The sequence below is a fragment of the Anopheles funestus genome, chromosome 3RL (genome assembly GCF_943734845.2).
Source record: "Anopheles funestus chromosome 3RL, idAnoFuneDA-416_04, whole genome shotgun sequence".
Lineage (NCBI taxonomy): Eukaryota > Metazoa > Arthropoda > Insecta > Diptera > Culicidae > Anopheles > Anopheles funestus.
The window spans coordinates 2,366,825-2,389,195 of record NC_064599.1 but is presented as its reverse complement, the minus strand read 5'-3'; the positions used below and the strand labels follow the sequence as shown (position 1 = coordinate 2,389,195).

At 40.5% G+C, this 22,371-nt stretch overlaps 2 protein-coding genes across 5 annotated transcripts in view; one reads left to right on the top strand and one right to left on the bottom strand.

Annotated features, from left to right (window-relative positions):
- Positions 1 to 22,371, top strand: part of LOC125771157 (protein yellow-like) — a 486,298-nt gene that overhangs the window by 237,356 nt on the left and 226,571 nt on the right. The gene's annotated exons all lie outside the window — the stretch shown is intronic.
- LOC125771143 (phosphatase and actin regulator 4) overlaps positions 1 to 22,371 on the bottom strand; it is a 51,110-nt gene that overhangs the window by 14,475 nt on the left and 14,264 nt on the right. The gene's annotated exons all lie outside the window — the stretch shown is intronic.

Here is a 22,371-nt window from a genome sequence, read left to right as displayed (position 1 = left end):
AAAGCACAACAAAAAAAAAACGGATGAGTTCCGGCAAAAACTTATGTTACGGCGTGAGAGAGCGAGAGACCGTTCTAATGGAATGAAGGTGAATGAATAGTGAATAGCGCACAATTAAACAAATAAAGAGCAAGCAATTGATATGGAAACATGATGATATGCTTTACTTCCTTCCGTTCAGCTTCAGCACTAGAGTTTTGCTAGTGTTGGTGCAGAGCCATTGATGCACTTACAACAGGCAAACAAACAGATGCAGTTATTAGTGGTTTTGCTCTAGGGTGAGAAATAGTATGTACTATTTACTGCTAGCTCTAGCCTCTAAAGGGAAAGCAAATATGCTTTGTTCTAAAGGTGTTTCTATTTTTATTTAATTTTATATGCACTACTAAATGCTAGTTCTTTCCTCTTTTCAAGGAAATTGATCAATTGTTGCTAAAAGTGAAGTTTTTTTTATACAATTAAATCTTTCTAGTGCTCCTGAAAATAAACACACCATTCTAATGACCATTAGAATAATATTTTACTGTCACAAAATTTGTTGTCAAATTATTCATTTTATGATAGCGAAATAAGAAAATTGTTCAACTGTCGTCAAAAAAATAAAAAAATCAAAACTGGAAAATGTTTGATTGAACTAGCTTAAAAACTTCTTTTTCGGTATAGCAAAACCCTTTTTAAAAAATTGTTTACACTAGTTGGTCATCGCCATACTGTCTGCGGTAATGGGCAATAGGTCAAATTACCAGCACGTGTAAAGCATTTTTCCCCTACCACCCCCCAGAGAAATCAGCTCAAAAACCCTTATATTTTGAAGAAGAAAGCAGACAAACCGTTGATCTACTGTCAATTACTTTCGTGTCACCGTTGCCACCATAATATGTCTAATAATATATGCCTTAAATCTGTTGGGTAATTAGTGTCTGGTTCAGTTTTTTTTGGGGGAGATCTTTCCTTTGGCACAAAAAATGTGGCCAAAAATGTGAGACATGAATAAATCAAAGATTTTTTCATTCCTTGCAATCTCATGGTTATTTTTAAATGTTTACATCCAACAAAAAACCAGAACTTATTCCACAAGAAATTCTTGGTGACATTTACTCGAGTTAAGAATAATTTGAATTTATAAAACGGCATTCTACAAGTCCAGCAATAATTTGTGTTAAATTTCTGGTCGAATGTAAATATCTTGTATGAAGATATTTTCAATTAACAATAATTTATCATTGGCAAATATCCAGTTCCATGTGTCCAAAAAGTACAATGTTATACTGCCAAAAAAGGGAGAACCTTTTAAATGCATTAAAATATATTACATTTATTTTCCAGTGAATCATATCTTACCTTAATAAAAGGGAAAATATTTCGCTAGCAAAAACAAAAGTATCATTCATATTTCCGTTATTTATAGCACCCTCACCGTGCCGTGTGTCTAGGAAGCTAAATTTGCATACATTTTTGCAATCATTACAATATATCACACACTCAGAAAGAGAGAGAGAGACAATACTTTAGTGTTTCGGCACACCCGGCCAAAGGGACGCATCTGCATATTTCATGTTGTGAGGATTTCGATGCATGCCATCGGCAAATCGGTAAGGACAAAATAGCCAAACGCTCCATAGTAACGAGCATAAATAACATATTTTAGAGCATCCGGTGTCTAGCCGAGAAAAGTATGAAAGAGAGAGAGGGAGACAAAGAGTAAGGTCAGGTGAAATTTACCATTGTACCAGCGTTGTACATTCGTTTTTTTTGGCACTTAGAATACACGAGCGTAAAAGATTCTTTACCACCATATGAAAAGTGTCCCTCGCCGATAGAGTACCACAAAAGAAAAATGATGTTTCCTTTTTATGTTTCTGAATTTATTTCCTTCGCACGCTTCACGCTATGTTGCTACTGCGGGTCATATTTCCCCGTTCCCGGTTGTCAAGTGTCGAATCGATAGGCCACGACGGCTGCAACGCATATGGATACGGTTGCGTTTAAGCTGTTTTGTCACACACGATACCATTCCAAAGCGTTAGCAAGGAATGACCATTTCAGTGTCATTGTCAATGTCAAAGCCAGAGGCCCAGTAGTAGACCTGGCTCGTGTGAGGAATCGTTGCGAAATCGGGGAAGATTTTTACCGTTTGGCAAACGTCCAAATGCTAATACACATATAAATATGCACAGGTTGCGTTTTGCTTTCATGCCACCGCTTTCAGGTTGTCAAGATGTCAGTTCTAGCGATAGACACGTTCATGCATGGTGACACATAACTTCCCATTCGGGCGATGGAGACGCCCAGTCGTTTGTAGACTTTTTGCACCAATTCAGCCTATTTGCGCTGTAAGATGTAAGAAATATTACAGCACGTCTAACCTGTGGCGTGATGCATTTACTATGCCATTCTCGATATGATTTCCGAGCCCTTTTCCCAGACGGGGATCGATTAACAATTCGCTCCATAAATAAGTGCAATGTTTATTCATTGCCGCTTGCACAGTAAACGACGAATGATGGGAAATCGATCTGAACAAATACATTCATTAAACACACGCCACAAGTTCAAACGGATGGCCAATGAACGTTTAAATGTTGTCGCCAAATTGATTCTTTTGGGCGCCACGCGAGCCGATTCCGGTTGATGAATATTTATGAAAAATGGCTGACGGTATGTGAGAAATGCGAACGATGAGTGGGAGCTTGCGTAATATAATATTTACACGAAAACAGCCCCAACGGTTGGAAATGTAATATTATGTTTTACAATTTTCCGAAATGATTTAAAATTCATATTGATAGAAAAATTGGGAAATATTCAACAAGCAGCACACACAGGAAATGATGATTGATGATACTTGAAAGGCTTGATTTCTACACACCACTACAACTCAAGTGGTTCCGTGAAGTGAGTTTTGTCATAAAACGTTATGTATCTTCTGTTTTCCCGGAACAGAAAACATTTTCACAATGCATAATAAAACCTTGAACCAAATTTTTGTGATCGAAAAAAAATGGATTTATGTTGCCGTTTTATATTTGAAACAATGTATTACACAGTTGATTTGTTTCAACGAAAAAAGAGTGCGTTGCGCAACGCAATGTGTGTCCCCTACAGATGATGTTACACCGAGGTTAATGAACGGTCGACTTAATTGTTCTCGCAATTGAATCATTGAAACGAGTTCACCTGAAGTCTCGCAGCACAACACACAAACATAAATAAACTAAAAGGGTGTTTCCGAGGGGTTGCAACAAATCGAAAAGCGTTGGAATGTTCGGTCGGTAACGGTTATAGAAAGACGGCGGATCGAGGACAATAAAATACAACAACTTTCGGGTGTGAGTGTGCGTGAATCGAGTCGATCACAAGTACGCGATGTGACGAAAATCTTTTCGCTACTGTATGGTGACTCTGGCCGAAGTAATGGATATTATTCACCCAGTAAAGAATAAAAAATAGGATAATAGATTCATTCAATTCAAGATGAAGAAACAGCAGTCAGAATTATTTACCCGTGCCAGATATTCATTATCATCCAAAACAGTAATCGCACCTGGTACGACAGCCAGACTGCGAAAGTTGATCAAACCCAAACACAGTTAAACATAGACATCCTTTATACACCGCTGGGTATCATTCTCTTGGTCGGCTTACTTAAAAGAGCACCTACCAAGCCGCCAATCCAATGACAGCTCACTTCTGGGTGGTTGTTTAATTTTCGTCCACGTTGCGTACGACCGGCTGGGACGAAGAAAGCCGGCCCCGTATAAACGTCGTCCCGGGCTAAGGTTAATGGAAGCTGACAGCTGGATGCAACATTTCCACCGTAAAGTAGCCCGTCAGATGAAAGTGAAACAATTACCACCTTCAATTGCTCTACCCCCCTCTTGCCGTGCCAAACTGGGGGGAAAATGATCATGGAAAGCGAATGAGAGGGAGAAAGGCACGAGCATCAAAGAGAGGGAGAGAAAAAGAGAAGGAGAAAAAAGAGAAACAAAAATCGTTTTTCACCTGAAGGGAGAATGTTCACATAGAAAACCGAATCGTTGGCAACACTGATGGAGACGCCTGGTTGGTCGTACGATTACGTTTTGCTCAACTGGATGGCATTTCTATGAAATATTTCAATCGAAATATCGCTTTTTTCCCCCAAATATCTACTGCCATTGAACATCATTCGTAGACGATCCCAAAGCAAACTGTTTGTAGCTAAAAACCTGTCCGAAAATGATTGTCTTTTACATTGACGTCAGAAAATGCGGCAAAAAAGAACTGTTTACTTGAGCGAGTTGAGGTTTTGAAATGAAAATTTAGTTTTAATGCTTGCGAGTGCAACATAAACAGCAATCAAATATGGAAGATTCGATTTGGTTTCTGCTCTTTTGGTACAAGCAAATAACCCACCGACACACACAGACAGTTTGTTCAACTGTTTAAAGGGCGTTGCCCATTTGTTTATCATAGTGAAATGCATTTGGCTAGTGGAATGTGCGAATACAACGGAACGGTTAAGCGCAATTGCAGACGAGAATGTTTAACGATTGCTCTTGAAAGTATTGCTTCTTGCCCGAAATAGGTTCCAGATGAATGTCGAATATTCATCATGGAGTTGTACGCTTTTCGACCATTTTTCAAAAAAGAGTTTTTTGAGAACTTTTTTGCAAATGCAAATATTCTATATTGTAACACAGAGTATCTCATACAACGATTTATTCTTGAAATGAAAATTATTGTTTGCCTTATCTAAAGGAACATTTTGATTTCTATTTATTATTTCTTTAACAATAAAACAATTCGGCAAAACCCACTGCTTGCATGCATTCTATGCTTCAGGAATTGCAAGGTTCTATTTGCTTTGTTTATGTATTAATCAATTCCCAAAGAAGAAAAAAAAAGAAGAAAGTTACATAATACAAACGAACTTTATGTTCGTAAAGCAAACTTTTTCTCCCGAACAAAACCAAAAAAAAGCTCTTCACAAAACGTAGCAAAAAGCCAAGCGCCTTCTCTCGTAAGCATTGATTTATTTTAGGTTAATTTTCAATCCTTAGCTCCATTGACTGACTGAGCTCCATCGACGTGAATGAATGCTAAATTGACTCATAAATTTGTCGAAGGAAATTTCACCCAACATGCCATCACGTGATTGGCAAGACCTCTTGGCCCGATTTTGTGCTGTAAAAACACACAAACAACCAAAAAAAAAGCCAAGTTACAATCTGTTCCGGGAACCATTCAAACAAAAAGAAAACCTCCCAACCCTTGCTTTACAAAGACTGTCGCAAAAAGGGTCGCGTGCTCTTTTAATGCTACGCCGAATGTGCCGATAAATTAACTGCGCGATTCAAACGAAAATTTTTGGCGGAAGCAAAACGAGTGCCAAATTCATCGTGTCCTATGGGCCACTGTACGGTCTGTTACGAATGAACCAACCCATCGAAATGACGGAGGGCTTTAGGGGAAAGGTATTTTAGAAAAAAGGACTTCTTACCTAGCGAAAACCCCGTCAATCGATTCAGATGGCTTACTTTCGGGGTTTATTTTTTCTAACTTTTGGAGTACAATCAAATAAAGAGTCAATCGCACTTTTCTTCGATTTCAACCGAAACGGGATTCACTCACTACAAATTGTATCAAAAATCTCTAAACAGTTGTAAAAGCAGTGTTCAAAATGATTGGATACGTTTGAGTATTTTGCTGAAAGTTCGATTCCATCCCGGGTGGCCTTCCATCCTTCCGATCGGATCGATAAAACAATACTAATATAATCATCAGATTGTGTTCCCTCTCCTTCATCACCCTCCATTTTTCTTTTTTCCAACAAAAATGGTTCGCGAAAACGAACTGCTGAATGAATTCGTGGCAAAACCATTCAAGCGGACAACGCTCTTTTGCCTGTTCGAACCAAAAGTTTTACCCCCAAAAAGGGCCGCTCTTTACATCGCTTTATATTCCGAAACAGGAGGCAATTTAAGTGGCAGCTTCTGTGTTAAGCCCCGCCAAACAAAATGCACCACAAAAAGGCTCGGAAATCAGCTTTGGGTGTTGGAAAGATAGAAATGGCTATTTACACTGTTTGTTGTATTTTTTCTCTCATTGATGCTGTTGTGATTTCACCACTCTGCTCAATGCGTATATGGATGCGTATGTTTTGCTTGTGAATCCTTCCCCAAAAAGCTTTCGATTCCATTAGGAAAGCGGTTCCGTTGAGAGACACATCATACCCATCATATGGAAAGAAAGCTTACTGATAAGCAGTGAAGCGAGAATGTGTTTTTCTTGTGTGGCCTAAAACCTGTGTGACTAACAAACACCGGGTGTACTGGCGCCGTAGACGTTTTCGGTTCAATAACTTCGAATAAAAATCATCACAAATTCTTTCATCTGGTAAGTGAAGCAAAAGCAGTAGAAGAAGCAAAATGAAGTAATTTAATCATTCCGGTTTGTTCCTTTTCCCTGTGTTAAAGAAAACCTCTGTACATATCATCTATAAAGCCATGTTTTCTTATGTATATCATCCCTACAAGATTGATGAATGGCGGATAAATGCACCTTAACCTGGCATTAGTTAAGTTTGTTTAAGCATTTAATTGTCTTCCTTTGCTTTACGCTATAGTCCCCATTTGTTCGGTTTCATCCAGTTTGAAAACTTTCTGCTTGAAAAGTTTAGCGAAGAGTACGAAGTTTCTTACCCACGGTCAGCAATCGAAAGTTATGCAAAAGTTTACCTTCCACGAAGAAAACAAACAGAGTTACTGCAGAGCCGACAACCAAACAAAAAAAAAGAAAGACTCCAGGAGCTTTTATGGCAGTGAAAGGAGCGAAAAACGGTAAATCGTTTTTGTTTCCGGTTTACGTTTTTTTGTCGGATATCTTCACTTTGGAACCAGCCCGTAAATAACGAAACATTTAGTCGACAACCAAAAAGACCCATTTTCTTTTCCGATTTGTTTGCCATTTGCCATTGGTTAACCAAAAATTGGTCACATACAGATCCGTCCGGTGCGCTGCCGGATTGTACTAGGCCGCCGCCGCCACCTCCGGGGCAGGAATGCGATTTGTGGAAGTTGAAAATGTTTACCCACAATGTCCACAAAAGGTTGGACTAGGGCGTAATATTCAATACTCAAGATCAAAGGGAAAACAATTGTTGGACGAGAAGAATTAAAATTGAATGAAAATTAGACGTAACGATGGAGGCGCCTGGTGGTTGATAAAATAATTGTTTTTTTTCCAATATTCCGTGAATGAAAATTGGTTGTTGTGTAATTGCCAATAGAATTTTTCTAGTTTTCATTTGATCTAGTTACAGCATTAAAAAAATGCTACCAAAAAAAATATTGAAACTTTATAACCACTTGAAATCACTTATGGCATAAGCTACGTATATTCATATTAACCGGAATGGACAATAAAATGCGTTCGTGATCAAAAATCGATCGTAATTTTGAAATCCTAATCACATTCCGACTACATCCTTCCCCCAACACAAACCAAAGATAATCATAAATATAACACATTAAGTCTTCTCACAACGAAGCACTTCGAAATGGAAAATAAATGAATAATAAAAAAGGATAGGATTAAAATGATTCACCGATCCGATTTTTTTCTTTTTCCGTTATTCTTCTTCGGAGTGCTTTATTTTTAATGTCGATTTATATCGGAATTCCTGTGTCCGGATACGTAGCGTTACATTTTGAATTTCGCTCCCACTGAACGATATAAAAGATCGTTGGACGGGGAGCAAAAAAAAAAGAAGCAAACGAATGGTGGACACGGCGGGACGGGATTAAATCATCGTTATAAATTTTTCCCACCCTCAAGGTTATCACCTTTTTTCGCACGGTGATCTCTTTGTCGCTTAGTTTGTAAAGTGTGAGCAGAGTGAACCAGTGCGGGAGAGAGAAGTTAATATTTTTTGGGCGAATATTTTCTTCACGTTGATTCCAGGAACGTCCGGGTCCGGTGACTAACTTGTGGTGCTGGAATACTCAGAATACGAAACCCATAATCAGGTCAAGAAAGATTGTAGAAAATTCGGCAACGAACATTTGGATACTGGCCAACCATTCACGTGGCAAATACTCAGCACATCAGTAGTTTGTGCTACCGTGCGAGAGCATGATGAAGCCGTGTGAGACGATCATTTCGGTGAACAAATTGCGCGTGTACTAAATTCAACCACGAACTAAATTCTCCCAACTGTACCTGAAAATGTGGAAAATCTTTGCAAGACAAAAAAAACTACAATCCGATGAAATCTACCGCGTTTCGTCCGCGGGTGACCTTGCACTGATTTTTTGGACCATTGCCATGGAATGCGCCTTTTCATGACCGAGACGGCGCACTTTTGCGGCAAAAGGATTCCAACTGCCATCACAGAGTCCGTTTGTGTGTTTATGGAAGACGGAGAGATGGATAAAGTGGGAGCAAAAGAGAGAGAGAGAGAGAGAGAGGCTTTAAGAAATGGAATGTATTTTACAATTTAACATTATTGCATCGTTTGTCGGTAGGAGTTTCAGTTCTATGAGTTATTCCCATTCCAAATCAAAAATATTTTTCTTTTGCTTGTTTCAAGCTCGTTATTCGACTCTTTTCTATTTGCTCAAACTGCACGAATCAAGGCGCACTACTAGAGCTTCCAGTTGAATGGATTATTTCCTTCCTCTTACAATGCCGTTTGAACTTGGCCTTATTTTTGGGGCAACTGCATGATGCTGTAATCGATTATTTGTGCGCGCAAAACCATAACCATCTGCAAAGGATTACTCAATCGAATGTTACTACAGTGAGAAGTGGGTTTTGGATTACAAAATTATGACTCTTCTTGCAGCTGAGTTCCTTTTTCTTATTTCGACACAATCATTCTTGATAATGTTTTTTTTATCCGCTTGGTGACAACTGACAATTTCCACGAAGGATTCTTCGTGACAAGTATACCGGAGATGAGCGAAATCGAAGAAGAAAAAAAGCCATTTTGTTATGGATCGGGTATGAATAACGAATTCTTCGGAAGTGGGTTACTTTGGATTAGGAAGAAACCGTTTTCCGATATCAAATAATATTAAGTTTTTGATGCAAGAAAATCTCTCAAGAATTCTTGAGAATAGAGATAACGCGTGGAAAGAGACCTTTGTTTCGAAATTGATCACATCCTTTTCACCTTTCCTGTCCGGTTTTAGTAACATGAGAAGATCGTCAAGATCGATGGTTTTGTCCTTAGTTGGGTTAGTTAATTAATTTCGGGTACTAAATATGTAGGACGAGCGGTAAAGCTTTGCTTGGAAGAATTACTGCGAAACGAATTTTCCACCTCGCTGAACTCGGGAGGTTTGTCGGTGTAACACGAAATAAAACCCCTTTTTTTGGCTTGTGGTTTTGCCGTTGTTGATTGAATTTATATGCTGGAAGGATACGTTTCCTTGCATGAAGCGTGAAAGCGCACATGTAGCAGAAAAGCTGAATCTATTCTTATGAACATTTTGTTTACATTCGTTCTTTATTCAAGAATTAATTAATGAATTCTCTGTAATAAATGTAAATGTGCATTCCTTCAACGTTTTTTTCTTTTTTGTTACGTTTAGAAGGAAAGCAGTGATTTAAATGAAGGTATACATTTTAATGAAATTGTAAGAATAAATTCATTACGCATGAACGCATAAAACGAGGTTCAGATGCTGCTGCTCAAAACTTTTAACTCACCCAGTATTAAAAGGAAAACGTAAATCTATCGATGGGCTCCCATCATTCTGTCCCATCTCAAGCTTGGGGGGAGGTAAAAAGTTTTTCACTCTGGATCAGGACAAATTTCTAAAGCCACATCGCGCCGCAAGCTATTAAGACACCGTTAAAGTTTGCCGTTAATTTGTGCACTATTGTGCCATTTTGCACGGGCACGGTGTGTCACTTAAAAGTCGTCCCATGCAAATACACCAGTTTTGCGCGGGTCGCGACCAAAGTTCGGTCGGTGATTAAAACCCAGCAAAACGCCAAGGTGAAACCCCGGTTTTTTCCGTAAAGAATGTTCCGAAGGAAGCCGACTCCGCCTAAGACAAGGGTATTTTGCGTGAAGAGTCTTGGGTGTCGAGTAGTGATGGGCAAAATTGGAGGGAGTCGTTTCCAGATAGTAGGTTCGGAATATCGATTCCGGAATCTGATCCAGAATCGGATCCGGAATTGGATCCGGAATCGGATCCGGAGTCAGATCCGGAATCGGATCCGGAGTCAGATCCGGATTCGATTCCGGAATCGGATCCAGAATCGGATCCGGAATTGGATCCGGAATTGGATCCGGAGTCAGATCCGGAATCGGCTCCGGAACTAGAAACGATTCCGAAAACGGAATCAGAATCAGAACCGATTCCGAAGAAAGAATCGGAACTACTTGATGTCCATCACTAGTAAGTGATGCTGTGAAAAGAGCTGATGTTCAAAAAAAGGGAAGAAAATAACGCCTTTATCAACACCCATTGCCGGCGGCATGTTTTTGAATACTTTTCACGAGAGATTTGCCATACCCCTTACCGACCGAGTTCTTCCTTGCCCAGACACAGTAATGCTTCTCCTAAAGGCGATTCTTTCAGCGTCAGAATCTTTTCTTCTTTCCCAGACAAGCGGATTGATCGGGCCTGTTTGAGGGTTCGCTTTTTGCCACTAAGACCATAAGGGGGATCGTGTGTTTTTTTTCTGTTTTGGAGTCCAATATTTTCATCTTGTTTCGCACGATTTTCTTGGAGAAATGGTTCCGATCCGATAACGGGTAAGACGCAATGGCTTTCTTTAGAACGCCTAACACGGCTGAACCACCAAAGAGGTGGAAAAAAGATTCGACCCACGGCAGAAGGTGTAGTCGTGCGCATACACAGAGCACATCAATGGTAAAAAGCTCAACTTTGTCTGTCTTTTTTTTTTGTCCACACCATCAACGACCTCCCACGGTTAAGCTGAAGGATGGTTTACGCGCGTAACGTACCACCATATCAGGTAACGGTCGGTGGCCAAATAACGCAATGGGGCGGGGGTACGGATGGAATTCAGCGACGGGAAAATAAACTGCTCCGGGCGTTGCGCGATATAATAAAAAGGAAACACCACACGCGGGAAACTGCGGGGTTTTTCACCGGCCGTACAGTAGACGGGATGGGGGGGGGCGAGATCTCGGTTAACAACGGTGGAAGCTTATAGGCGGACTTTGACAATAACGGACGGTGTACAGTGGGAGCTATCCTTACTCTTTCTCTCTCGTTCACTCCCTGTCACTCTGTCTTTTTTCTCTCACAGCAAAGAATGGTTTGTCTGCTTTCCTCGAGGCTACCCGCGTGATGGAAAGGATAAATATTGGCACAAGCAATGCCAACATGGTTTCGGTAAAGTGTTTCGCATAAAGTGTGTTGTTTTTTTTCTCTTCTTTATTTTCGGGCCCCCTGTATATTTATGTTTAGAAGGAGATAACTGAATTTTGATGGTGAGGTACATTTTACCAAATAATGCTCGGAAAGCATATTTTATGGTGAAGTATTTCGGGAAACATTTGCAAGTGGTGAGTAAGAAATCAATTTCAAGCGGCACAAAAACCCACACGCACACACACAGAGAGACGCGCGTTCAGACGATTTACAAACACTTGACAATTGGCTTAGCAGTAAAACCGATTCCGGTGAAATGTGCCATTCGAAATCGTGCGGTAAATAACATTTTGTGTGACTAATATTTTAAACACATTTACCAGAAATCGAATAGAAGAGCATTGTCAAATTTATACACTTTTTATTCCAAATTGGAAGTGGAAGGAAAAACCGATTGAAAAACATTAAAATAGAATATGTAAACTTTAAGTATAAAAGTCACATTTTCTAATACATTCCGCTGAATATGGGTCACCGTATGCTTGCCGGTGGTCAATAACATCTCCATCATTCCCAAAAAAAACCCACGAACTGTGTCACAAAACAGCTGCAGAATTTCACAACACTGCCGGCTTATGGCGTGCTGCAAAATGGTGACGTTGTTTTTCCCTCCCTTCTTTCCATTCACAAATATCTTATGCTGATCACACATATCTCAACAAAACAGCAACATGTATTATTTTACTATTATTAAATTTCTTACTCATGGAATTTACGCGCAAGTACCTAAAAACATCCAACAAAAAAAAAACATTATCAATGTCACACGGTAGATGTACTGTTTACATTAAGAACGCTGTATGAAGAGCATTCTCTTACGTTGAGGTTATGTCTGACGGAGTATCAAAAATGGAGCATCATTGATGCCATGTGTGACATTGATCTATTTTAAGTGTGGCGCTCCATGGGGCAAACCTTTTGAGAGTGCGCTTCAAGTCGGGGCCCACTTTTTTCACAACAAGGGAAATAAAACAGTTGTATAAATTGACCCTATTTAAGGTCGGTTTACCTTAAACATGGGCACTCGGTAGTGCGTGACAAGGGTATAAAATAGTACTGCCAGCCGTTAGTTTCAAAACATTATTACGGTGAAGTTTAGACTGAACGAAACACAGGATGAAGAACAACGCATCGAGAAATTCGATGGCCGCTTTCGGATTAGTGCTCTTGCTCGCGGCTGGACTACTTCAACAAACGGCGGCCCAATCGTTATCCATTACCGTGAATTCGAACACCGGTTTGTGGACGCTGACCACCGGCACAGGATTTTCTGTCGTGCTGTCGGGAAATACGCCCGGATTGCTGTCGATAATTACGTCGTTACTAAGTGCGGGCACAACAACTTCGACAACTTCGGCAGCAACTACCACGACTCCTACAACGACCACCACAACGACAACAACCACGACTCCTACAACGACTCCTACAACGACCACAACTACGACTCCTACAACGACCACAACTACGACTCCTACGACCACCACGACAACTCCTACACCCACCACAACTACGTCTCCAACAACGACCACAACTACGACTCCTACAACCACCACGACAACTCCTACAACGACCACAACTACGTCTCCAACAACCACCACAACTACGACTCCTACAACCACAACTTCATCCACCGGGACAACGACGTCCACTGCGTCCACTACCAGAGCTCCACTGGTCGGTGGCTCACTGTCCGGTGGCATCAATCTTGGAGGCTTAGGTGTAAACGCAAACCTGGGCGCAGGACTTACGGGTTCCTCGACAGGTGGCGCCAGCATCGGATCAGCTATTGGAAATCTCGCCAATACAGCGCTTGGTACGGCGGGAAATGTCGTACAAACGGCCGGTACGGTCGTGAGTGGTGCCACTAACCTGCTGGGCAATGCGGCCGACACGGTGGTCAGTGGGACACAAAACCTAGCGAACAGTTTACTTGCTTTAGGATCCGGATCTGTACAGGTGCAGACGGGAGGTTCCGTCGGAGCGCCACGTCTCAAACGATTCTTCTTCTAGTGTTCATAACTAAGACTTACAGCAACGGACATCAAACTAACATAAGCCTATATAACCCGGCCTATGTTCGCGAACAACCTCACTGAGGCTGGAGGGGTTTGCTCACAAATTGCTAGCAATATCAGCTGCAAGTAATCTTAATCTGCAAATAAATATGGTAAATTATTTCCCTACTTCTCAACCGATTTCTGTTATACACACCGAAGCCACGTTATCGTCACAATCGTGTGAAAGTGAAATCAAGCTCGGGAGGGGCGCAAAGGCGCATAAAACAACAACCAAAAAAAAACCTCACGAAAAATGTAATTCCAGTAAGATTACAATCGTTCCCTCGGCCTTGGTAGGATTTTTGGGAAAGACACATCCATTACATCCACCGCGCACACACTGTTGCACTCCTGCGGACATACACACTTAACGATTGCCCTGTGCACGAAGATTTCTTCGTCTTCGGTCTGTCGCGTTAATCCACCATTTTTCCCCTTTCCAAATGTCCAAAGCCGCGTAATGTTTTGCGTCTCTTCAGTGCGGTGCACAAAATAGTCGTAAAGTAAGCGACCCGTGATCCTACGCTAACACCGGTAGCACGGGGTAGAAAACGTTTGCCAAGGTTTGCCACCAATATCTTACAACCCCGCCCCCAAAAATGAGTACTTGGAAAGCTTTCCAAGTTAAGGAACGAAGGGCTATAAAGAGTTCTTTTTTTACTATGCTCTATCTCTCTCTCTGTCATGCTCTCTCTTTCTCTCTCTCTCTCTGTGATCACCAGTTCTTTAAAGTACACTTGAGAGCCGTCGACGTCGACACCAAGTGACGTGGGTAATAGTTTAGCCGAGCCGGTGTGGGTCGTAGTAATAGCAGCAGAACGTGCGTAATGTCTCAATCTTCGCCGTCTAATGCCTAACAACGTTCGTGGTCTGGAAGGAGCATGTTCGTCACATGTGGTGGAGAATTTAAATCGTGTTGCCACGCTCAATTTCCAAGAAACTCCAATAAAAGTTAAGGTCTCTGAAGATACGAAAATATCGATTGCTGCAGGGTTGGGATTTCTTTGCAAGCAGTTATCAGTTTTCGCTCTGTATTCTTCCTCTTTGAGGATGGAAAGTTTACAAAAAAGTTTATCACAAAACTTTGCGGAAAAAATTGTCCAACATTTGTGACTAAACAACTTTCGGCACAACACGCACAAAGAAGGTAAATGTGTGAACTTTTACACTATTGGAGAACTTTCTTCACGTCGATAGTTTGACATTTTGTGGTGCGGGATAAGAACATTATATATACAAGCAAAAACTCTTCTTTTTTATTCAAACTTTCACCATAAACATACAAAACTGATGAAAGTTATCTCATGATAAGTTTGAACTAAAAAAAAAACGGGAAAGAAAAATCAGTCTCGATTTCCAGCCATGTACAAGTGCTCAAACTTGTCCTTATATTTTACTAACGCTCGTTAGCGAAGGAAAGTGTGATAAGGTGTAGTTTCCTCTCAGGCAAAAAAGGGGCCCCATTTTTGCCATTAGCCCTTCGTGCACACACATTAACAAGTGGCGCGAATGGTGCGCGATAAGAAACGCAGTAAAAGTGTGATTACTGAAAGGCTAGCAACCTAACAAACACTGGCAAACAAAAGCTTTCATTCTGAAATTTTGTGGTTTATGTGATTTTTTGTTTTTTTGTTTTCGGGGGTAAAATGGTACGACAAAACGAACGGAGGTTGTAGGTTGCAAAAGTAGATTAATTCCCTCGAATTAAGAACCACTTTGGCCGTTCGAAATGAGGCTATAAATATCGTTGGCGTCTACGGATGTTGGGTCGGGAGAAGATTGCAAAGTCATCTTCGATTCAAGCTAACGGGAGTCGACAAGGAGCCTATAATCCGGGCCCCTTTTTTTGCTCTGGTAACGTGTGCCATTTCACCGTTTCTAGTGAAAATACTGAAATGATTAAATTCAATTAACGCCCTTATACCTCTGAGTTAATGCTTGCCGGGATTTCTTCCCAGAACAGAGATTCCACACAGTGCCGTGTGGAGGGGTTTGGGTAAATAATCAGCTTCTGTGTTTTCTTTTGTTACTGCCAAAGAGGTCTAAAAAATGGCAAAAATAATTACAAAAAAACGGAAAGGTAAGCAGAGAACCGAGGACAAGCATCCATCACCGACGACGAGAAGAAGAGCATGATCCTTTAGCTTTTCTGTTTTCCGGCCCCAATGAAAACAAATTTACAACGAAACCGTTGATGACGAAGTGGCGCCAGCTCCCGGTAGGCAAATGATTTATCGAACGTACCCCGGTTTTGCATCGAAGGGGTGTTTTTTTTTCGTTCCGCGCAATGAACAATTCACCAGCCTGGATGAATCATTTGCCGTGTGGTGTACGGGGTTTTTAGGAAAACACTTTGCAACCACACACACACATGATGGATGATTCTTGAATGTTTCTTTCGGCGGAGCATTTTCACATACCACGCGTGTGCCGAAACCTCCGGCATCCATTTAACCCCAAAAGTGGTGATCGTGTGATGGTGAATTGATGAAATATTTTAAGTTTCAAAAACATTTATAACACACACATCATTCATCTTGCGATCTTGCCGACCGCCGAAATATGGTTAGACGACCTTTCTCCAAATTTTTTTGTGTGTGTGTACCGTGTTGACGCCATTGTTGACCGCATCCTTGAATACTGAGCGCGTAAAGTGTACCACAAGGAAAATCATAATTCATTCCGACGCTACATATCTTCTACCTTCGTCGGGACAGCTACGACGTGATGTGCTGCACCGTCATCATCATCATTAGATCCTGGGTTGGTGTCGCGGTCACGCTTTCGTATATTTTATTCGACTTTTACAAGTAAATTCTGTTGAGCAGGGGAGGGCACATAAAACGTAAGATATTGTGAAGAAGAAGGGACGAACAAAAAACAACCATAATGATCTTATTAACGATGAAATAACGAGATTGCTATTTTCGAATGGCAGAGCGGCCAACACTCGGGTAAATGCAAATTTCATCCAAACCAATCAAGTGGTGTTGATGAAGTTTGATTTAGTGCTATTTTCTACGTTTCGGTGTACGTGAAAACAAAAAAAAAAACCAATGGAGGAAGTCTCTCTTTCGTGCGGAAACAATGATAATGCTATCAGAATTTGAAGTTTAGCAAAAAGTTTTCCAGAAAAATCTTTTGTTTTTGGGAGAAAACAAAATTCCCCGAATACGTTATATTACGATTGTTAAAATACAACTTTCCGGAAATGCATGTAGGTGTATGATAATCATTCTTTTACACGTAGAATAATAATGAACTCATTTAGAAATTCTATTAACACACATAACACAATAGAGCTTCTAATTTGTTATTACTGCAAATCGGACTCTTAACAACGCAAAAAACGCAACACACACGAACTGTTTTGCCCGTCGACACTTCGTTCCAAGAAACAAAGACGCAACACGATCGTATTGTAATGTTGTTTGCCCCATTCTGCTATAAATACAAGCAGCCAGCTCATCTCCTGCTTTTTCCGTTCGCATCTTAAGCTTGCAAAAATCCATTCACCAATCATTTGTACGACACCGTACGGTACCGTCCGTCGGATGTGGCAGCATTCAAAATTCACTTAAATCACAACGAGCGAGACCAGAATGGGGGAAACCGGAATGGGATGAAGATGTTCGCGAATATACTCGAAAATGAATCCACCTACGAACCTCTTCACTTCACCGGTGGTATGTAAAAATGAGTGATTTGGACGTCTGTCACCGGTTTTTTTTTCTTCCATTTTGCAAACCAGCTGTGTGTGGCGTATGGAGTTGCAAATTTTCCGGCAAGCATAAAGCATCTGTCCAAGCACAGACAGACGAAATGATTCACACAGAGCTAGAGAAGGGAAACCTTCTGCTGTTTTGGGAAAATAAAAATGGATAAAAGAACTACCATCTTAAATGAGAAAATTCACCACCTGTCATCAGCAGTAGTAGCACCATCATAGCGCAGTAAAATGGCCAACTAATACAGAAAAAAAACGCATCCGTTTGGCGCGGCTGCAAATGGCGCCAGACAATCGGTTCGCAAACTACGTTCTGTTTTGCTGCTTTCATGAATTTTACTGTCCCTCCTCGAAAAAAAACAAAACAAACAAATAAATGATTTTGTTTTCTACACTAAACCCTCCAAAGCGGAATAAGGACAACAAAATCAATTCGCTTAGCAGCTCTCAGTCGTCGCCGGACGACTGGCGAGACAATGACATTGAATTCTTAGTTAATTTGAGTTTTGCCATGTGTCGCGCCGCTCGCCCAAACATATGCGAAGGACACACAAACGCAAAACAGCGGCGTCCGAGAGATGATCTTCTGATGGCGGTGAAGAAGCAATACGCCAATTTATAAATAATCCTACGCTCCATTCGGCTGCTTACCGCTGTCACCTTTTGTCGTACGCTCTTTCTCTCTCTCTCTCTCACACATACTCAAAAGTTTTCTAACCTCACGCACTCCACAAATGGTTTGCGGCTAATGGCACACCCATTCGGTCACAAGGGTTTCCCTGGCATTCCCTTTCACGGCGGGGGAGCGGAAGCCGGATGGAACGGCGCAACAAGACTAAATGTCAAGTTTAAATTCCCGGGCTGTCATTATGCAATACTCGAGCGCGTATTTTACGGTATTTTCGAGTGTATGATGATGGATTTGCGTATCATTCGTAGCTGCAGCGGGAACTGATTGGCGCGGGAAACATTCCTTACCGATGAGTGAGTAACGGGCAATCAATACCGTTAAACGACGTGTTGGTAACCACGCGTCTGCGTATGACATATGGCAAGAAGCTGACGCCCTTGGGTGCAATAAGCAGACTATATATTATTAAGCAATTTTCGACTCGACATTGGGAATATACAAACAAAAATTTTCATATTTCATTACGTTTTTTTTTGGTAAAATTGGTAAAAAAAATAAAATTACTCTGTCTTGATATTTGACATTAATGGAGGCGCCTGGTGATTTGTAGATAGTGGAGCCGGTTTTCGTACGAGAGGCTTGCTACTAAGACATTGACAAAAAACAACCAAAAATGTCCATATTTCATTATGTGTTTTCGTAAAATTGGTAAGAAAAATAAAATTGCTTTGTCTCGATAGTTGATAATAATGGAGGCGCCTGATGATTTGTAGATAGTGGAGGCGGTTTTCGTACGAGAGGCTTGCTACTAAGACATTGACAAAAAACAACCAAAAATGTCCATATTTCATTACGTTTTTTTTTGGTAAAATTGGTAAGAAAAATAAAATAACTTTGTCTTGATATTTGACATTAATGGAGGCGCCTGGTGATTTGTAGATAGTGGAGGCGGTTTTCGTACGAGAGGCTTGGTATTAAGACTTGGGGAAAAGCCAACCAAAAATTGTCATATTTCATTACATTTTTGGTAAAATTGATAAGAAAAATAAAATTACTTTGGCTTGATATTTGACATTAATGGAGGCGCCTGGTGATTTGTAGATAGTGGAGTCACACGACAGGAATGATACTAATCCCAATTAAGCTAAGGGCTCAAGCTAATTATAGGCCAACAAAAGCAACAAAAAAACCAACCCAGAACTAACGGTTGCATTGCCAAAAAGAAAAAAAAACAGCAAAACATGACAAGTTAAACGAATTTTCTTTGTCGTTACGTTTTTCATCATTTTTGTCTTACCCATTATCATTGTTTATTTTGCAAATGACATGTTTTGCGATTTAATTTTATTGACACATTGTCACCAGCACCGGGGGAAGGCGAGTGTTAGCAAAAAAGTAAACGTTCCGTTTCTTGGCAGCACAATGGATGAAGGGAGGAGTAGAGGAGGAACGAAAAAAAACGCTTTTCAAAAATGAAACAACAAAACGGCACCAAAAAAACAAATGGCATCCGTAAATGGTAATGCCGATATGTTTTTGACGCGTAACAATTTCTGTTTCGGTAGCAGCCGGTGCTTCGAAGCGAACCCCCAGCTCTCCACTTCTGTTTTTCCCTGTTTTTCTTCGTTCTGGCCATCATTTTTTTGTTCCTCTTCCTTTTATCACCATAAGCATGAAAAGCAAATGCCTATGCTAATTCGTGTTCGTGTTCATGTCATTCGAAGTGAGCCGCTAATGTCGGTTCGCGGATGGGGTCATAGAACCGACGGGTAAGCAAAAAGTATGGCACATACGTCTTAGCTTTTTCCCCTGCCCAATAGTACATCTGACGTCTTTTTGTGTTCGGCTCAAGACCGTCAAGAACAGCACACCTGAACTTCTCATGAATGAAAGGCAAATGTGTACATTGACTCCACTGCACAGTGGGCAAACGCCTGTATGAAAATCGAAAAACTTACATCGTCATTCATGCAAACTTAATACATGTTTCTAAAGTAGATACTTTAACTAAGATAAAAACTAAATATCTCATTTTCAAATTTGAAACTTTTTGAGAAACAGTACATCAAAATAGTAGGTGGTATGTTTTGTTTCAAAAATATGTTATATTGCAAGCAACATTAAAACCGTTGTATTGAGAAAACCAATTGACCGATTTTAATACCGTTGACTTTTTTGAATAGGGTTTTTAATATACTTTTCATTTGTATGCATTGTTTTGATAATATAGTATTTTTCGTTTCAAAAATTACCAAAAACCAAAAGAAGGTCTTGCTGTTCTCAGAAATGATGTATTAAACAATGAAAAAAATTATGTTTGGACTCGAGATGACTCTTGTGTCATATATCATATGAAAGGCCACCATTTTTACTATATATTTTTGATTTAATTGGTTGCGACCATGCGCGACCGTGAAAAATATTTAATTTTTTCTGGAAAGACCGTAATTCGTGATATGATAGCGGCGTCGCTCTCTAAACGAAAAGATTTTGATTGATTATTCATTATTATACGTAAAATTTACTAAATATTATTTATTTTGTTACTTTTTAATAATTAATTATTTTTTTCTCAAGTTTAAAACCTAGTACATCCTTGTCATAATTTGTTCCTTATTTGTTCAATTTGGTGCTCCTTAATTGAAGTCAAACTCCACTAGCTTCTGTCAAGCATACTAGTACCTACTTTTACTCATTATTGAAAACTATTATTTGAGAAAAATAATGAAAAATTATGTAATCACACATTTTTTAGTTATATCAAACATGTTTGAAGAAAATATCCACCATGGCTCATATAATTGATTTTCATCCCGGCATTTGTATGGCCGTTGCCCACTGTGCACTGACTGGTTTCTTCTTTTCCCATGCCTTCATAACGGGCTATCGGCATTCCATTTGCTAATGTCATATTTCCAATACCGTTGCTCTATTTGCATACTTAACTGGCCCCCAGGTTGTTGATTTTAAGGGGCTGCTTTTAGCAACTCCCTCGTGGGTGGGTTAGCGAATCAATTTAATCATCTTGTGCCAAATACCCACGCATCCCCCCCAAGCCCCAAAGGTGGACGCATCGTTACGCACCGATCGTTTCGCTTTACAAAAAGTATCAAACTTCATATTGAAAGTATCTCTTCGAATATTATTTTGCTATTTAATGCAGAAAGTGCCACCCCAAAACGGTAACGAGTGGGAGTTTGCTTTGCGTATGTGTTTCTTCAATCCACTCTAAAAAGCATCCTTTTTTGTCGGTCGTTTGACCACCCCCAGACAAAAGATCCCCTCCACCGAATTCAAAACATGAGGGTGGTGCCGTGTACTTGCTATGCATAAATTCGAACGGTTATTTGATACACATCTGTACGTGTGCGTGTGTGTGTGGGAGAACCAACATCAACAATTGTATTCGATACGGCAGCTTTAGCCGTACGACTTTCTCACCCCAAGAATTCAACCATTTGGCGACATTTGTTTGGGTTTTGCGAAGATATGTGCCGAGTGTTCTCGAAGTCGAAAATAAAAGCCGAACAAAATCCTTTAGCACAGTCCCTCGTTTCACAGTGGGCTTGAGGTCAATATGCAAAACAATTCAAGCCACCATCTTTTGGGGGGTTTATACCCCAGGCCGTGGTAGTGGTGGTGGTGGTTGAATGAAAAATTCATCGATACGGATGTAATCGATTTTGCTTACACACAGTAAGTAGGGACAATGCTACATGCAAATCGCTCAAGTGAAGGATAAAGTTAGCCGACAAGCCCATAGTGGTTGGATATTCAAATTCGATTAGATATCCACTCGGAATGGCTTTACCAAGCGGCCCTCCCTCCATAACGCTTGTGTATGTGAGTCAGGTGTGTCAAACTCGTTGACTATTTTGAGTTGGAAAATTGCTGTTTGAATAGGCTTTTTTGGCATTTCTTTCGTACACGAAACATAAGAAACTGATCTTATCTTTAGTTACAATAAAATTGAGATAAGCTTGTAGTGAATTTTTTTAAACCCAAATTTACATCATACTTCAGTCGAACAACGGTACAGTCACAGCACTGACAGTCTTGTATATCTACGATAATATTGTGCGATGATGTGGACCACTTTTTGAGTCCCCTTTTCAAGGACTTTTTTTCGCAACCCTCAACACTCGATCATATTTCGCCTACAGAAGGGATAGAAAGGATGAAAGGCTAACCTTAGCCGCTTGTTTGTACTGATGCTGATTAGAAGAGCTTGCTGCGCCTTGGGTACCTATACGGCAAAGTGCCTTTTCCAAGAATCCAACTAAGGGTATACCAACCATCATCACGCCCAAAAAACATGCGTTTGGAAATGACGTCGAAGCGGATGTTTATTTTTTCCCCCGCCCCATCTTACTGGTTGGGATTTTTGCTTGACCGAGCTTCGTCGAAAGGTATAGATTTTGCATTATCCATTTTTCGTACGTCCTTGATGCAAGAGCAACAAAACTAGGACGAAAAAAAGCAACGCAATCAAACCGGATCTAGGATCTTGCGCGGGGTTTTTTCTTCTTGCGCTTATTCTCCGGGTTAGTACGTCGA